The sequence below is a fragment of the Alosa sapidissima genome, chromosome 9, assembly GCF_018492685.1.
Source record: "Alosa sapidissima isolate fAloSap1 chromosome 9, fAloSap1.pri, whole genome shotgun sequence".
NCBI classification, from domain to species: Eukaryota; Metazoa; Chordata; class Actinopteri; order Clupeiformes; family Clupeidae; genus Alosa; species Alosa sapidissima.
Window position 1 is genome coordinate 24,106,793 of NC_055965.1, and position 14,628 is coordinate 24,121,420.

The 14,628-nt window shown below is 43.4% G+C and overlaps 2 long non-coding RNA genes across 2 annotated transcripts; one reads left to right on the forward strand and one right to left on the reverse strand.

Annotated features, from left to right (window-relative positions):
- The first annotated feature begins 7,625 nt into the window (after nucleotides 1-7,625).
- LOC121719684 lies at nucleotides 7,626-12,462 on the forward strand. The gene is made up of 3 exons (XR_006034290.1): nucleotides 7,626-7,797; nucleotides 10,069-10,124; nucleotides 11,175-12,462. It is a non-coding gene; the product is annotated as an uncharacterized LOC121719684 (long non-coding RNA).
- On the reverse strand, nucleotides 12,356-12,863 carry LOC121719733. The gene is made up of 2 exons (XR_006034348.1): nucleotides 12,774-12,863; nucleotides 12,356-12,462 (listed from the first exon to the last, which is right to left on the reverse strand). It is a non-coding gene; the product is annotated as an uncharacterized LOC121719733 (long non-coding RNA).
- Nucleotides 12,864-14,628: the final 1,765 nt, after the last annotated feature.

The following is a 14,628-nucleotide window of genomic DNA, read 5'->3' on the forward strand; positions in this document are numbered from 1 at the left end:
CTCAACCTTCAAATCGCTACTCAACCCTCAGCTGCCTCCTCCTCCATCCAGCCTTACTGCAGATACCCTCGCCTCATTTTTTACAAACAAAGTGGCGGCAATCAGCAGTCAATTCTCTACATGCCCACTCAACGCATCTGACTCAGATACCCCACTCCTACAACCTCTAGGGACTGCTGGAACATCTTTTTCAGCATTCACGCCTCTCTCCGAGAGTGAAGTGTCCAGACTCCTGACATGCAGCCGTCCTACCACATGCTCGCTGGACCCTATACCTACGAGCCTACTTCAGTCCATCAGCCCGACCATCGCTCCAGCTATCACACATGTGATCAATGCCTCGCTAACCTCCGGCACATTTCCAACAGCGTTCAAAATGGCCCGGGTAACATCGTTACTTAAGAAAGCTTCTCTCAACCCTGCTCAAGTCGAGAACTACCGCCCTGTCTCACTACTGCCTTTCCTATCCAAAGGCATTGAACGAGCAGTCTCCAAACAGGTCTCTGACTTCCTTTCACAGAACAACCTTCTGGATCCAAATCAGTCTGGGTTCAAAAGCGGCCACTCTACCGAAACGGCTCTGCTGTCTGTAACAGAAGCCTTAAAAGAAGCCAGGGCGACCGCTCGATCATCAGTACTCATTCTGCTTGACTTATCGGCTGCCTTTGACACGGTTAATCACCGTATCCTTCTCTCTATACTCGCTGACATGGGAATCTCCGGTTCTGCTCTCCCCTGGTTTGAATCCTACCTCACAGGACGCTCGTTTAACGTATCATGGCTTGGTCAGCTATCCGCACCTCACCATCTCACCACAGGGGTCCCCCAGGGCTCAGTGCTGGGCCCCCTCCTCTTTGCTATCTACACCACCTCCTTGGGACAGATTATCCGTTCGCACGGCTTCTCATACCACTGCTATGCAGACGACACACAGCTCTATCTGTCCTTTCCACCTGACGACCCCCTGGTTTCAGCACGGATCTCGGATTGCCTTTCAGACATAGCTACATGGATGAAGGCACACCACCTCCAGCTGAACCTCTCAAAGACTGAACTGCTGGTCATCCCAGCTAAACCTACCATACACCACGACATCAACATCAAATTTGACTCCCTGTCTGTTTCACCGACCAGGACTGCAAGAAATCTAGGAGTTGTTCTCGACAACCAACTAAACTTCTCAGATCATGTTGCCTCAGTCGCCCGGTCATGCCGTTTCGCACTCTACAACATACGGAAAATCAGGACTTACTTGACTCAAGATGTTACCCAACTTCTGGTTCAGGCAATAGTCATCTCACGACTCGACTACTGCAATGCCCTCCTGACAGGTCTCCCAGCCTGCGCAGTGAAACCACTTCAGATGATCCAGAACGCGGCGGCGCGCCTGGTCTACAACCAACCCAAAAGGGCACATGTTACCCCGCTGCTCATCCAGCTACACTGGCTACCTATGGCAGCCCGCATCAAATTCAAGTCTCTAACGCTTGCCTACAAAGTAGTCTCCGGTTCTGCTCCCACCTACTTGAATGCCCTCATACAGACTTACACTACCTCCAGACCGCTGCGCTCCTCAGACGAACGACGTCTAGCTCTACCACCGGTACGCTCAAGCCAATCCAAACTTTTCTCATCTGTTGTTCCTCGTTGGTGGAACACACTGCCAGTTCCTACAAGGGCAGGGACAGGGCCTTTTCCACTTTCAAAAAACTCCTGAAGACCCAGCTCTTTAGAGAACATCTACTCTCATAGCAACACTTACAACAAGTCTTACTGATCCTAGCACTCACCAGCCGTTAAACTGACAAGTAACTGTTAAAATACAGCACTCACCGACGCACTTATTCTTACTGTACTCTAATGTGTTTTTTTTTTAAACTGTCCTAAAATTGTGAGAATTGTTCTAAAACTTAGTGTTTACCATGTTGTTAGTCGCTTTGGTTAAAAAAGCGTCAGCCAAATGTAATGTAATGTAATGTAATGTAATGTAATTTTGTAAAGACGAATGGTCTTAAATCCCTTGCTTTGTATTCTCCAACTTTATGGGGTGTTATAGGAGAATATTACAAACTGTTTTGTTGGCAACGGGAGGATTAAGAAGGTATTACAAGTAGAGGTGCCGATAATTGTGAGTTTATGTGTTTTTGTATATTCTTGTTAAAAATATGTATTTCTTTATGAGATTTTCCTTTTTCTCAAAATACATTTTCTTCCCTTCAAGGTTGGATTTTTACTCATTGTCTTCATTGTGAGATTACAATAGTTCTCCAACAAATTATTTTTCTTATACCAGTTTTTAGTCAACTTCAGCAGAGGTGCCAATAAATCTGGAGGGTAAATGTATAGTCCATCTTATACACACCAATTGAACCAACATAAAATGGCAAAAAATAGATATTTCTGTGTAATTATTCCATATTTAGTGTAGTCATTCCATATCAGAATACCTGACATACCAACTAAATACAAGCATAGAACTTCAGAGTATTACCTTTCATTTGAAACCATGATTTTGCTTCATATACAGTAAGCCATTTTATTGTCAATGTGCATTTTGGGTAACCAAAGGTCCTATGGGGAGTCTCAATTGGGCATTTTGCAAAATGTATGGACATACCTTTACAAATAATTGTGTAAACCACTAATCTTTTCTTCTATAGTGCCTTAAGTTATCCAGAGGTGTGCAGTTCATTGTTCTAGAGGTGTGCAGTTCATTGTTCTAGAGGTGTGCAGTTCATTGTTCTAGAGGTGTGCAGTTCATAGGTGTTTGTAACCCGGTAGAAAGAAAAAAAAAACACTGTTCTAGCCTCTGTAACTCTGTGCCAGTACTTCACACAGTAGTTTTTATTGTAACTACAGAAACTACAGTTTCTGAGCTTTCTAAAGAGGTCAAGCCTTTGATGGTAGGCCAAAATAGGTGGAACAGTGCCCTCTGAAGTAAGCACAGGGCAATTTGGGGGTATAGGCTATCCCAGTGGTTCTTAACTGGTCTGGCTTTGGGACCCACAATTTCCCATGTTCATTAAGTCGCGACCCCTATATTTTTTTTAGCAATCAAGCCAACAGATATGGTGAGCTACCTGGTAAGACATGTGAAGTGCCTGCAGGCCTACTTGTTTGGAACATGCTGTTGTTTGGCATTACATTTGTGAAGTCTTAAACTCCTCATGGCACCTTTCAAAGTACTGGACAGGCTTGTCTTTGACAGGGGTGCTTTGTTATGTGGCATTCCCTCTCATGTGCCAGCAATTGTGAACATCACACACTAGGTTTTCTGTCACATAAACACTTCTGTCCCCAACCACCGGGGGACATTCCTAACCGGGCCGTAGCCTACGACGTGATTTTTTTTAAATTAAATTTAATTTGCAATAATGTCACGTTTTTACATGGCATAGGCCTATATGCAGTTGTTTGATTGCACGCATGTTTGCATTTTGCAAGGTCTATTTTCTTACGTCTGTCTGTCCCACCTTCAACACTTTACATATTGCCTTCAGCGCTGCGCAGCCTCAGGTCAGCTCACTTCACCTTCTTAGCGAACGGTAGTGTCACACGAAGTTAGCTAAACTGCTAGAATGAGCAACAAAAAACAAGTATCTTTAGCAGGTCACTGGCCAGAGTGTTTGAGTTGCGAGAGCCGCTGCAGAGATTTCTTACAGAAAAAAAAGTCACCGTTAGCTGCACATTTTAGTGATGAGGACTGGGTGTCAAAACTGTGTGACATATTCGGGTTTCTTAATGACCTCAACCTGTCACTCCAGGGGAGAATGACGACTGGCAGATAAAGTCGCTGCATTTAAAGCCAAGCATGATTTGTGGGGACGACGAGTGGACCGGGGTGTATTTGATATGTTCCAAACAGTAGTGGGGGTTTTGGGAGAGACTGAGAGCCCGTCCACACGGAGACGCTTTTTGGGTTAAACTCAGAGGTTTGGCTTCGTCTTGGCCGAGCGTCCAAACGAATCCTGTAAACGCACTGCCCGAAACCGCACTTTTTTGAAACCTGAACCCAGAGTGGAAAACCGTAGCCCTTTTGAATTCGTTTGGACAGCGAAACCTGCACATCCTACTTGCGTATCGAGTATGTCATCGCCACAGCTGCCCTGGACTTGACACTTATAGTAGCCTATTGCCTAACAATACTAGTTTTCATACGACATTACCTACGATTACACTCCGTAGGATAAATATCACAACTGGTGCTGCGCAGCGCCGATAGCTTATGACTTGGTGGACTGAACACTGTTTTTCCCGGTGTTTTTTTATGCATTCTAGCTACTATCAGTGACGCGAGAGAACTTAAGTTATTAGGGAAGTGCGGTGTACGTTTACACCGCAGGGGCAGGGCCCTTTCTCTCGCAGCTGGTGCGTGATCAACTGTTTGCGCTTTCAAATGCGTTTGAGCGTTACTTCCCATCCTCCAAAGATCCACGGCAAACCAATGAGTGGGTCCGCAACCCATTTGTCAATATCCCGAATAGTCCTAACTTGTCAGCGCAGGAGGAAGAGCAGTTGATCGAAATTGCAAATGACGGTGGTCTTAAGAGTGTGAATAAGGAAACCTTTCTGGCGGGTTTTTGGATCAAAATCAAAGCAGAATATCCCGAGATAGCCGTAAAAGCGCTGAAAACGTTGCTACCATTTCCCACCACGTATCTAGAGGCCGGGTTCTCGGCAATGACTGCAACTAAGACCAAATTGCGCAATCGACTGGACATTTCAAACACACTGAGGGTGTCCAAGGGCGTAGGTTTGGTCTGAGCTTTGGTGGGGACACTACCCACTAACCCCCCGGAAAAAAAACAAAACAAAAAAACACTAAACTCTTTCACCAGCCACTATAGATATATAAAATGATTAAAATGTGCTACTGTCCAACTATCCATGATTAAAATGTGCTACTGTCCAACTTGATCTAACTGCACTGTGTAGCCTACATAATCTGTTTTTAATATGTAGGCTATATTTAACATTTATTTTCTATTTGGTCTGTTATGAAATCATGCCCATTTAAGCACAGCTCAGTTTTAAGAAACTTAAATGCATGCATGCTTAGCATTTTGTGAAAAGAAATCATTAAGGCTACATTGACAAACTCTTAACCGTGAGCTGCCTGTATATTCTCTGATTCTAATATTTACAGATATCTAGACGATGTAAGCACAGCTCAGTTTTAAGAAATGCAGCCGAAAGACCATGTTGAACTTTGCTATAATTTATTTCAAAACCGGATTACTCTGGAACAGCTAACTATACACGGGAATGCATTACTATGGGGCGCCAAATGTAACATGCCTTATTTCGTGGACAGAATGACTTTCGTGTGACGAAATACATATATTCATTACGAAACCATGTTAGGCCTACATCGTAACGCCTTTTGTCCACGGAATGCACAAATCGGTTTGCATTGTGTCCACGAAACACTGAAGAGAGCACGACATTTCGTGGACGAAATTGACTGGTGGCCTTTTCCTTTCGTGGACATGTATTGCAGCAGGTCATGAAACTGATGTCGTGATTCAGTAAAGCATTTCGTCCACTAAATGCATTTCGTAAGTTATCAAGTTACTATTACGTGACACATCATTCATCCCGTAAACTGCTTACTCACGAAATGTAGGCTATTGTAGCAGGTCACAAAACTGATTTCGTGATTCTCTTATGCATTTCGTCCACGTAATGAAAGTATCGTGACACATAATTAATTACGTAAACTGCTGACTCACGAAATGTATTGTAGCAGGTCACAAAACTAATTTCGTGATTCTTTTATGCATTTCGTCCACAGAATGAAAGCATATGTCACTGAATGCATTTCTTAAGTTGTTAAGTTACTATTGCGTGGACGGAATGCCTTCTGTAACACAACACAATAATTATGTGGACGAAATTGAAATAGGATGCACAGAATGATGCGTGTAGGTGCATTCCGTATTTACGTAGACATAATTACTTTTGACCAAACATTTCGTCTACGACAGTGAATACTGCATTCAGCATACTGCTTCAAAAAGCCACCAGTCAATTTCGTCCACGAAATGATGTGCTCTCTTCAGTGTTTCGTGGACACAATGCAAACCAATTTGTGCATTCCGTGGACAAAAGGCGTTACGATGTAACATGGTTTCGTAATGAATATGTATTTCGTCACACGAAAGTCATTCTGTCCACGAAATAAGGCATGTTACATTTGGCGCCCCATACATTACACATTTGTGTTCGGTAAGGTCTGGTGTTTATTCTGATATATGGTTTGTCATGTGTTGCGTGAAGAGTGTGTAGGCCTACGATATTCCACCGAGACGAATGGATGTGGAGATGGGCGCAGAGAATAATTATTAAATCTCTTGAAGTTATTTTTCTCGCGAACTGTTTATCACAGCAAACAGTGGCTAGCTAGCACCGTTTAAAAGCTGAGAAAAGGCTCTTTCATGTGACACATGTGTGATGAGCCTACTTCTCGAGGAGTTCAACAGAGAAGAACGGGTGAATTTGGACGCACTTCATGCTTGTAGTGAAGTACAGCTGAAGCGCTGCATGCTGCGCAGGAGACTGCGACTCACTGGTAGTTATTAGGTTACTTCAAATCAGCGCGATTTACCCTTATATGCTACTGCACATTACAAGATCTGTACGAGATGATCCGCAGCAGTGAAGTGAGAAATGATTTAACTCTTTGTGTAGCGCATGTGAGCGCTTTTTCCCCATTTCAACCTGAATATTGGTGGGGACATTTCAGTCGTAATTTGACATTGGTGTGGACACGTCCTTCGGCCCCCACGCAAATCTACGCCCCTGAGGGTGTCACTGTCTTCCATCACCCCCAGATGGAACCTTCTTGTTGCAGGGAAACAAGCACAGGGCTCGCACTGATTATATTCGTAATGCACGTTTAGTTCCCATGTTTTGTTCCCATATTTTGTTAAGCATGTTCACACTTATAGATGTAGCTTCAAGTTGTTCAATATTCATAGTTCATGTTGTTCAATTTTCACTTCTTCAAGTTCACGTTTTTCACATGTTTAAGAGATCGTTACCTTCACTGTTCATAACTGGAGCTAGTTCTTTTCAAGTAATGCATGCACAACACATATGGAACATGGAACCCCCCCCCCCCCCCCCGCCGGTCCGTGAGACATAAAACGTTGGGGACCCCTACCTGTCACATAAACACTGCCTACGTCCATGACAATGAATGACACAAATAAAGTCTATCAAAAATAAATGTCCAATATCAGATCTAATAAGGATAAGGTAATTTCTTTTTTCTTTTTTTAAGTTGAGTTAAGACATCTCTGTGGATATTGTAACAGACTCTTGAAAGGTAAATAATTATTTATACATAATTTTGAGTGTGGTGGTGGGATATATTTTCAAAAGGTATAGACTAGGCCTATAATGATATTTCCCCACGACAAAATGCAAACTAATACAACTAGCCTATTAGGCTAGTATGAGAAGGACCGCATTCTAAAAGTGCTTAGATGTCTATCTCACTTCTTTCCGGGACACGCATGACTTTACACAGGCACAGGTAGCCTGGCGCAGATCCAAAGAGAACGCCACGCAAGTGCAGCAATTTGATTCGTCGACACCAGTCACGTGTCTCTCTCCCACCGGCATGGGCACTTGTTTTCAAAGCAGACAGGTAGATTACAACCACCCGGTTTTGCGGTGACCGACCGAGTGTGCCATGCCTCCGCGACTGTGAACCCAAGACGGAGAGTAGTGCCATTACCTGGTGAACCAGAGCTACCTGGGATCATCTAAGGTGACCCGAACCTTTTGGAGGTGAGATTGTGTTTGATTTGAGTTGTGTTTCACTTGAGTTTATATTTAACTGCATGTTTCAGATGTCGGTGTCGGCCAGGTTCATTTGTAGTGTTTGAGACAGACCTCTGCGAAGATTAAATCAGAAAACATTAACTATTTCTAAAAATAATAATAAAAAAACACTATTAGGCTATGGGTGAACCGCTTTCTCGTTGTGCTAAAATCCCCTCCTTGTTGTATTGCCTATGTGACAAACGTTTTGTCGATGTCAAGAAAACAGACTACGGGAAGTTTTGAATGTGGTTTTGACATCCAGACAATAAGCTGCTGCACCTGTCCAACCTGATGGGCCACATTATCGTGTGCATTCCATCTGTGCTCGAAAGCCTGAACTCGGAAGTTGTCGAGCTAGGAAGCGCTTAAATCTCTGAAGGGCGGGCGGCTATGTCTTCGTTGTCCTAAAGCTCATTTATTCCGTTTTTTATGTTTTGGAACCATTTGTCTTGCCAATCTTAACACTAACACAGAAATATAAATGGCAGTGTGGTGAAAATATAATCTGCTCATTTAACGTTAGTCAGGAAAACTAACCTGATACAAATTCTCAGAATGGTCGGCCCTCTGCCCTGCGCTATATAGCGCCATGGTTAATAATTAACCAAAAGGAAATTCCCCAAAGTATTTACATGAAATCAAGCAATGTTTAACGACCTGCTTATCTTTTACATTTCCTTTCAGTAGGTTAATGGAGTTGGTTCCACATGTTAAAAGTAGGCTAGGGTACCTTCTATTAAATTAAATTTCCCTCACAGGATCAAAAGAGTATACTTATACTTATTAGGCTATGTGTTTAGTTAAGTGGTGGGTGCATGGAATGGAGATACATGGCAGTTCAAAGGGGGAATTTTGTGTGTGTGTGTTTGAGAGAGAGATAGAATGTGTATGTGTGTCTACATTACCCACATGATTACTCTAAAGTTGATGTGGATCAAACCTGTACACAGTGCTGCTGGCAGATTGTGTCCTCACACCCTGCCTGTTCTAAGTGTCCCCTCACACCCTGCCTGCTGTAAGTGTCTCTAAACAAGTGCTGGGCAGCGAGAATGTACTGTAGCCTTCGTTTGAGTTGATGTTTAAGGTTCTCTGTGATGTGTGTGGCCTTGTTTTAGGTATGTTTGGCCAATGGAATGATTAACTTCTAGGGCTGTCTGTGACCCCTCTCTCGCTCACACTCTCTCACACACACACACACAGAGATTGGCTCCATCTTTTTCTCTGACTCACCTGACCCATCTCTCTCTCTCTAACTTAGGCCCTCATTCTCTCACCTGCTCATTTGGTCAGTAACTCACTATCTACCAGTCACTATAATGCTTTAAACCCTGAGCGTGTGAGCGGGAGCAGCAAATAATAAATAAGCCTCCAGGGATTCTGACATCTCTCCAAAACCTGTGATTTTTCATAAATATAAGAGCAGGCTACTCACAGTACAGTTTTGCATGTTGAGAGAGTGGGGAGAGAGAACGCCACTGCGGCCACACACAACACCACCAGGTCCACACGCATCCTGTACCGTCTGTCTGATCCTGGGTCTGTGCAGTTCTGAGTTCTACTCCAAACTCTGTCCTGCCTGTCCGATGCTGGGTCTGTGCAGTATAAATTGTAACTGTAATTTCCTCTGAACACACACACACACAGTCTGCAGACTCGCACTTCCTGTCAGAGCGATTGGGCAACCTAGGTCAACAGGTTAACCATTTGAGCTGAAAAAGAGACAGGGAGAAGCATCCTTGTGTATTCATGCACTGGAGAGAGAGAGAGAGAGAGAGAGAGAGAGAGAGAGAGAGAGAGAGAGAGAGAGAGAGAGAGAGAGAGAGAGAGAGAGAGATGGAGAGCATGTCTGTATAATCGCATGTGTGTTTCTGTGTGTGAATGTGAATCAATGTGCCGTTGATCATGCGGGTAACAGGAATGTACCCTGTTCAGACACTGATCAACCAGTGTTGACAAGTTGACCAATGGCAGTGTAATCAGACACTGATTAACCAGTGTTTTTTTTTTGGGGGGGCGGGGGGGCTTTTTATGCCTTTAATGTGATAGGACAGTTGAGAATGACAGGAAGCGAGTGGGAAAGAGAGTCGGGGCGAGAATCGAACCTGCTTCACCGGCATACAGTGCAGGTGCCCCAGCCAGTTGCACCACGGCTGGGGCCCTGATTAACCAGTGTTGACCAGTTTACCAATGGCAGTGTAATCAACCTCCCCCTCCCGTCTCTGTGTCCCTCTGCAGAGAGATGCACGGTAGCCCTGGACATCAGCGGCCTGGCCACACACTATGCTAACTGTGTAAGTTGTCCCTTCATCTCTATTTGTTGATTGATAGATGGATGCATGAAATACATACATACATACACATACATATCGTAAAAGGACAATGTGAAAACAGAAAAAAAATGTTTTAATACTTGATGAAGTTACATTTTTCAGTTAGTGAGAGGTGTGTAGATTTAGACAAAATATGGTTTGGCTCTTACCAAAAGCATTTATTGCCTAAAATACCTGATTTTGTTTACTGTGCTCAGAGTTTTGGTACTGGGCTGGTGTGTGCCCTATTTCTGCCCACTCATTCGGCCCATTAAGGTGCAAATGCAATGAGGCACATTTAAAATGTAGTGGTGAATTGAAAACCACATTCAGACTCAGTTTTATATTCTCCCGAGTGCCCTACCTCACTAGGTGATCAGCTCATTATCTCTGATCAGTGGAGGACTACTACAGAAAACGTAGGGGAGAAATCTCAAGAGGGAAACAAATTAATGTTAGACTAATGCCCCAGCTAATGGGGATCCTATAAACAATAGACAATAAACAATAAATGTCTTGTAGGAAATTATTCAGTGTGTCTCGGTAAACTGTGGATATCACTGACTGAGATATACAGTGCCTATAAATGCCTATATTTTCTCTTTTCCTGCTTTTATAAATGGAATCTTAATCATTTTAATTTTGCCTTTTTTACAATAATTTACCAAAAAAGCCCTCTTTATTGTCAAAGTGAAAGAAAATTTCTACAAAGCAATGTTAATTAATTAAAATAATTAAATAAATATATAATGCAACTATGTAATACTTTTTTACACAAATGTCATGTTCATGGCTAAATTACATAATCTTGACTGATTGTGCCCAACAGGAAAAGTTGCAGGAAAGTTGTTTTCATATTATTTATTATAGTATATTTATATTATTTATTGTAATAGATAGAATTGACTCTTGTTGCAATAGTGATATATTTTTAATGTAGCTGAATTATGTATTGTTCATGGTAAATGTGTACTGTGTGTGTGTGTGTGTGCGCGCGCGCGTGTGTGTGTGTGTGTGCGTGTATGTCTGCAGGGTGCGGTGGGGAGGGTGGCTGGCCCCAGTGGCCCTGGTGGTCCTGACGGCTCTGACCCTGCTGACCTGCGTCCTGCGCAAGCGCCGTGCGGAGGGCAGCTACCAGCCGAGCCACGAGGAGAAGAAGCAGGCGCGCCACCAGAACCAGAACCCGAGCCAGCACCTGCAGCACGGGCCCGAGAGACCCGGCCTGGCACTGCCCCTGCCCAAGGAGGAGCGCCTCATCTGACCAATCGGTGAGAGAGGCGCGAGAGATGGGCAATCAGACTGACCAATCGGAGAGCGGCGGTGGACGATGAGTGGGGGGGGGGTACTGACCAATCGGGGAGCAGAGGTGTAAGATGAGCGGAGTCGGTGGTTGAGTGGAGTTCGGAGTTAAGGTGGACTAAATCATCCAGCCATCGAGTGAAGCTGAGATGCCACGCGAGCATTTGTGTGACCGATGAGTTGTGAAGCTGAGGCGGTCATGGATCAAGTGTGATGCAGGAAACAGGAGGCCTTGATTGACCAATAGCAGTGCAGAAACCAGGCGACAGATTAGACCTCTTCTTACACCTGTGTCCTCCTTCAGCTGTTGCAAGGAGAGTTGGCACACAAACACACACAAACACACACACACACACACACACACTCACACAGAAACCAGGCGACAGATTGGACCTCTTCTTACACCTGTGTCCTCCTTCAGCTGTTGCAAGGAGAGTTGGCACACACACACACCAATGATTTTTGTTCATGGCTTGGGAATGGGGAGCAAGACATGTCGCACAGCAAAATCCTTTGCTGACAAAACTTTCATTCACAAGTGGCTCGCCAAAGAAGAGAGAGATTTTTTTTTTGTACTAGAGTCACACAGTGTGTTTCTAATGTACGTGCGAAGTCTGTGTCTGAGCTGCAAACCCAGTCACAGGGGAGAGTCACACAGTGTGTTTCTAATGTGTACATGTGAAATCTGTGTCTTAATGTATGTCTGAAGTCTAAATGTATTTATCTAATTTATGGGTGCGCAATAGAAGCCCAGCCACTGGATGTGTTGCAATGTCTGTCTGTCTTGTCACTTAGCTTAAATATATGGGGATGGAGAAGTCATGTGTAAATGCAACACAAAATAATACAAGTTTGACTTGGGGTGGTACACAGCAGAAAGAGAAAAGTGTTTGCATCAGGAATAGAGGATGAATCTTTGTGTCGTGTGTGTGTGTGTGTGTGTGTGTGTGTGTGTGTGTGCAAAAGAAAATGTGTGCATAAAGGGAGGGTTTATTTACAGCACACACACACACACACACCCCTGCAAACAAAGAATGTTATGTCTCCTTGTTACCAAATTGTAGATTGAAACAAATGTTATGTACTTACTTTCATGCACATACAATTGTAATTTGTATTGTAGGTGAAATATCCGTATGTGGGTCTGTGAGAAATAAGAGCTTGTCCTCTATAATATTTGCTTAGAAAAAATGAACAGTGTTTGTATTTTTTTAACTTTGAACTCTTGACGCACACGCACAGTCATCTGATCTCTCTCTCTGATCTCTGTCAAGCGGAGCTGTTGAGTAAGGCCCAGCTCCTGCAGGACAGGCTGGCCGGCCGTGGTTATACACACACACACACACACACACACAGGTTATAGTTGCTGTGTCACTTCTCCTCTTGCCAAACCATCCTTTCTTGCAGGGCCAGTAGTACAGTATGTTGTCACCAGGTTACACTCTCTCTCACACACATACACACACACACACACAAACACACAGACACCATCCTTTCTGGTTGCACTCAGAACAGACATGTAAGGGACGGCATAATGCACTCTCAGGATGAGAATATATTATAGACAATGAGTACACTTAAAAAAAAGATATCTTACCAAGTGTTATAATCTTATATTAAGATAACAAAAATCTAGTTAGATAGATAGATACTTTATTGATCCTCCAGGGGAAATTCAAGAAGTATTGTTTTTAGTATACAGATACTTACTTTGAGCTTTTTTGTAAGATTATTTGACTTAACTTAGGATATGGAGCAGCCATGGCCTACTGGTTAGCGCTTCGGACTTGGAACAGGAGAGTTGCCGGTTTGAACCCTGACCAGTAGGCATGGCTGAAGTGCCCTTGAGCAAGGCACCTAACCCCTCACTGGTCCCCGAGTGCCGCTGTTGTTGCAGGCAGCTCACTGCGCCGGGATTAGTGTGTGCTTCACCTCACTGTGTGTTCACTGTGTGCTGAGTGTGTTTCACTAATTCACGGATTGGGATAAATGCAGAGACCAAATTTCCCTCACGGGATCTAAAGAGTATATACTTATACTATATAAACTAACTTGTTTTTATGTCTTACTTTAAGAAGATTTTGACTTATTTTAACACTTTGTAAGAGTCCCAATGTGTAAGTAAATCACCTTGTGCTAAATGCAAACACTTATGGTGCATTTAGATATGTGAACGTCACAAGAACTACATGCACTGACTCTGTGGGTAAACAAAAGTTGACTAAATCAACAACTATGGAAATCATGAGATGAATGGAATCTATTGCTGTATCCTGTACTTCTGTAACCTGTGGACTACTAAGTGCTTCAGTAAATAGTAACTGTAAACCACGTCAGTAAACAGATTTTTTTTTGAATGTGGACAAGAAACTTTTTCTTCTTCTTTATTAAAGCAATTAATACACATGTAAGGACATTAATTAATGGATGAAACCAGACAAATGAGTGTGATGTCGTTTGTAGGTCGGTGAGTGTTCGATGTCAGTGACTGACATTCGCTGACCGGTACACTTCTGCTTTGTCTGGTGAAATGATTAACAACGCCAGGCTCCTACAGTCTCTGTCTATTTGTTGCTCTCTCTGTCTCTCTCTCTCTTTCTTTCTCCCTTTCTCTCTCTCTCTTTCTCTCTCTCTCTGTCTCTCTCCCTTTCTCTCCCTTTCTCTCTCTTTCTCTCTCTCTCTCTCTGTCTGTCTCTCTCTTTCTCTCTCAAACACACACGCATATAGGCTCCTATGGCAATGATGCATGATTGACAGGTCTCCGACATTACACCTACAATCTACACCTGATGTGACTCAGGAGATAGCACAGAATTTTGTTTGCATTGAATAACAATTTAAATTAAAGGGGAACTTGGCAACTATTTCAACGTAATAAACCCGTTTAGAAATCATTCGGATGGTTAAATGACCTGTTCCGGTGAAAATAGTGACTTTCCCCGCTGCGCCTAGCGTCCCCAGGCGGAAAACCAACCTTGCAACATTGAGACTTACCGTCCCGGAAAGAGAAGTGAGAAACAAGAAACTCGTTTTAAATCGTGTTTCTGACCTTGTAACATCCACATCGTTCTGCCAAACTTATGCTAACCGTTCGCTAGCTTGTAAACAAATCCATGTGCTTTATCGTTACCTTTTCCCACAGTTTGAAATAGCATAGTGCACAATTTCTCCAGTAGAGGGGGAAATC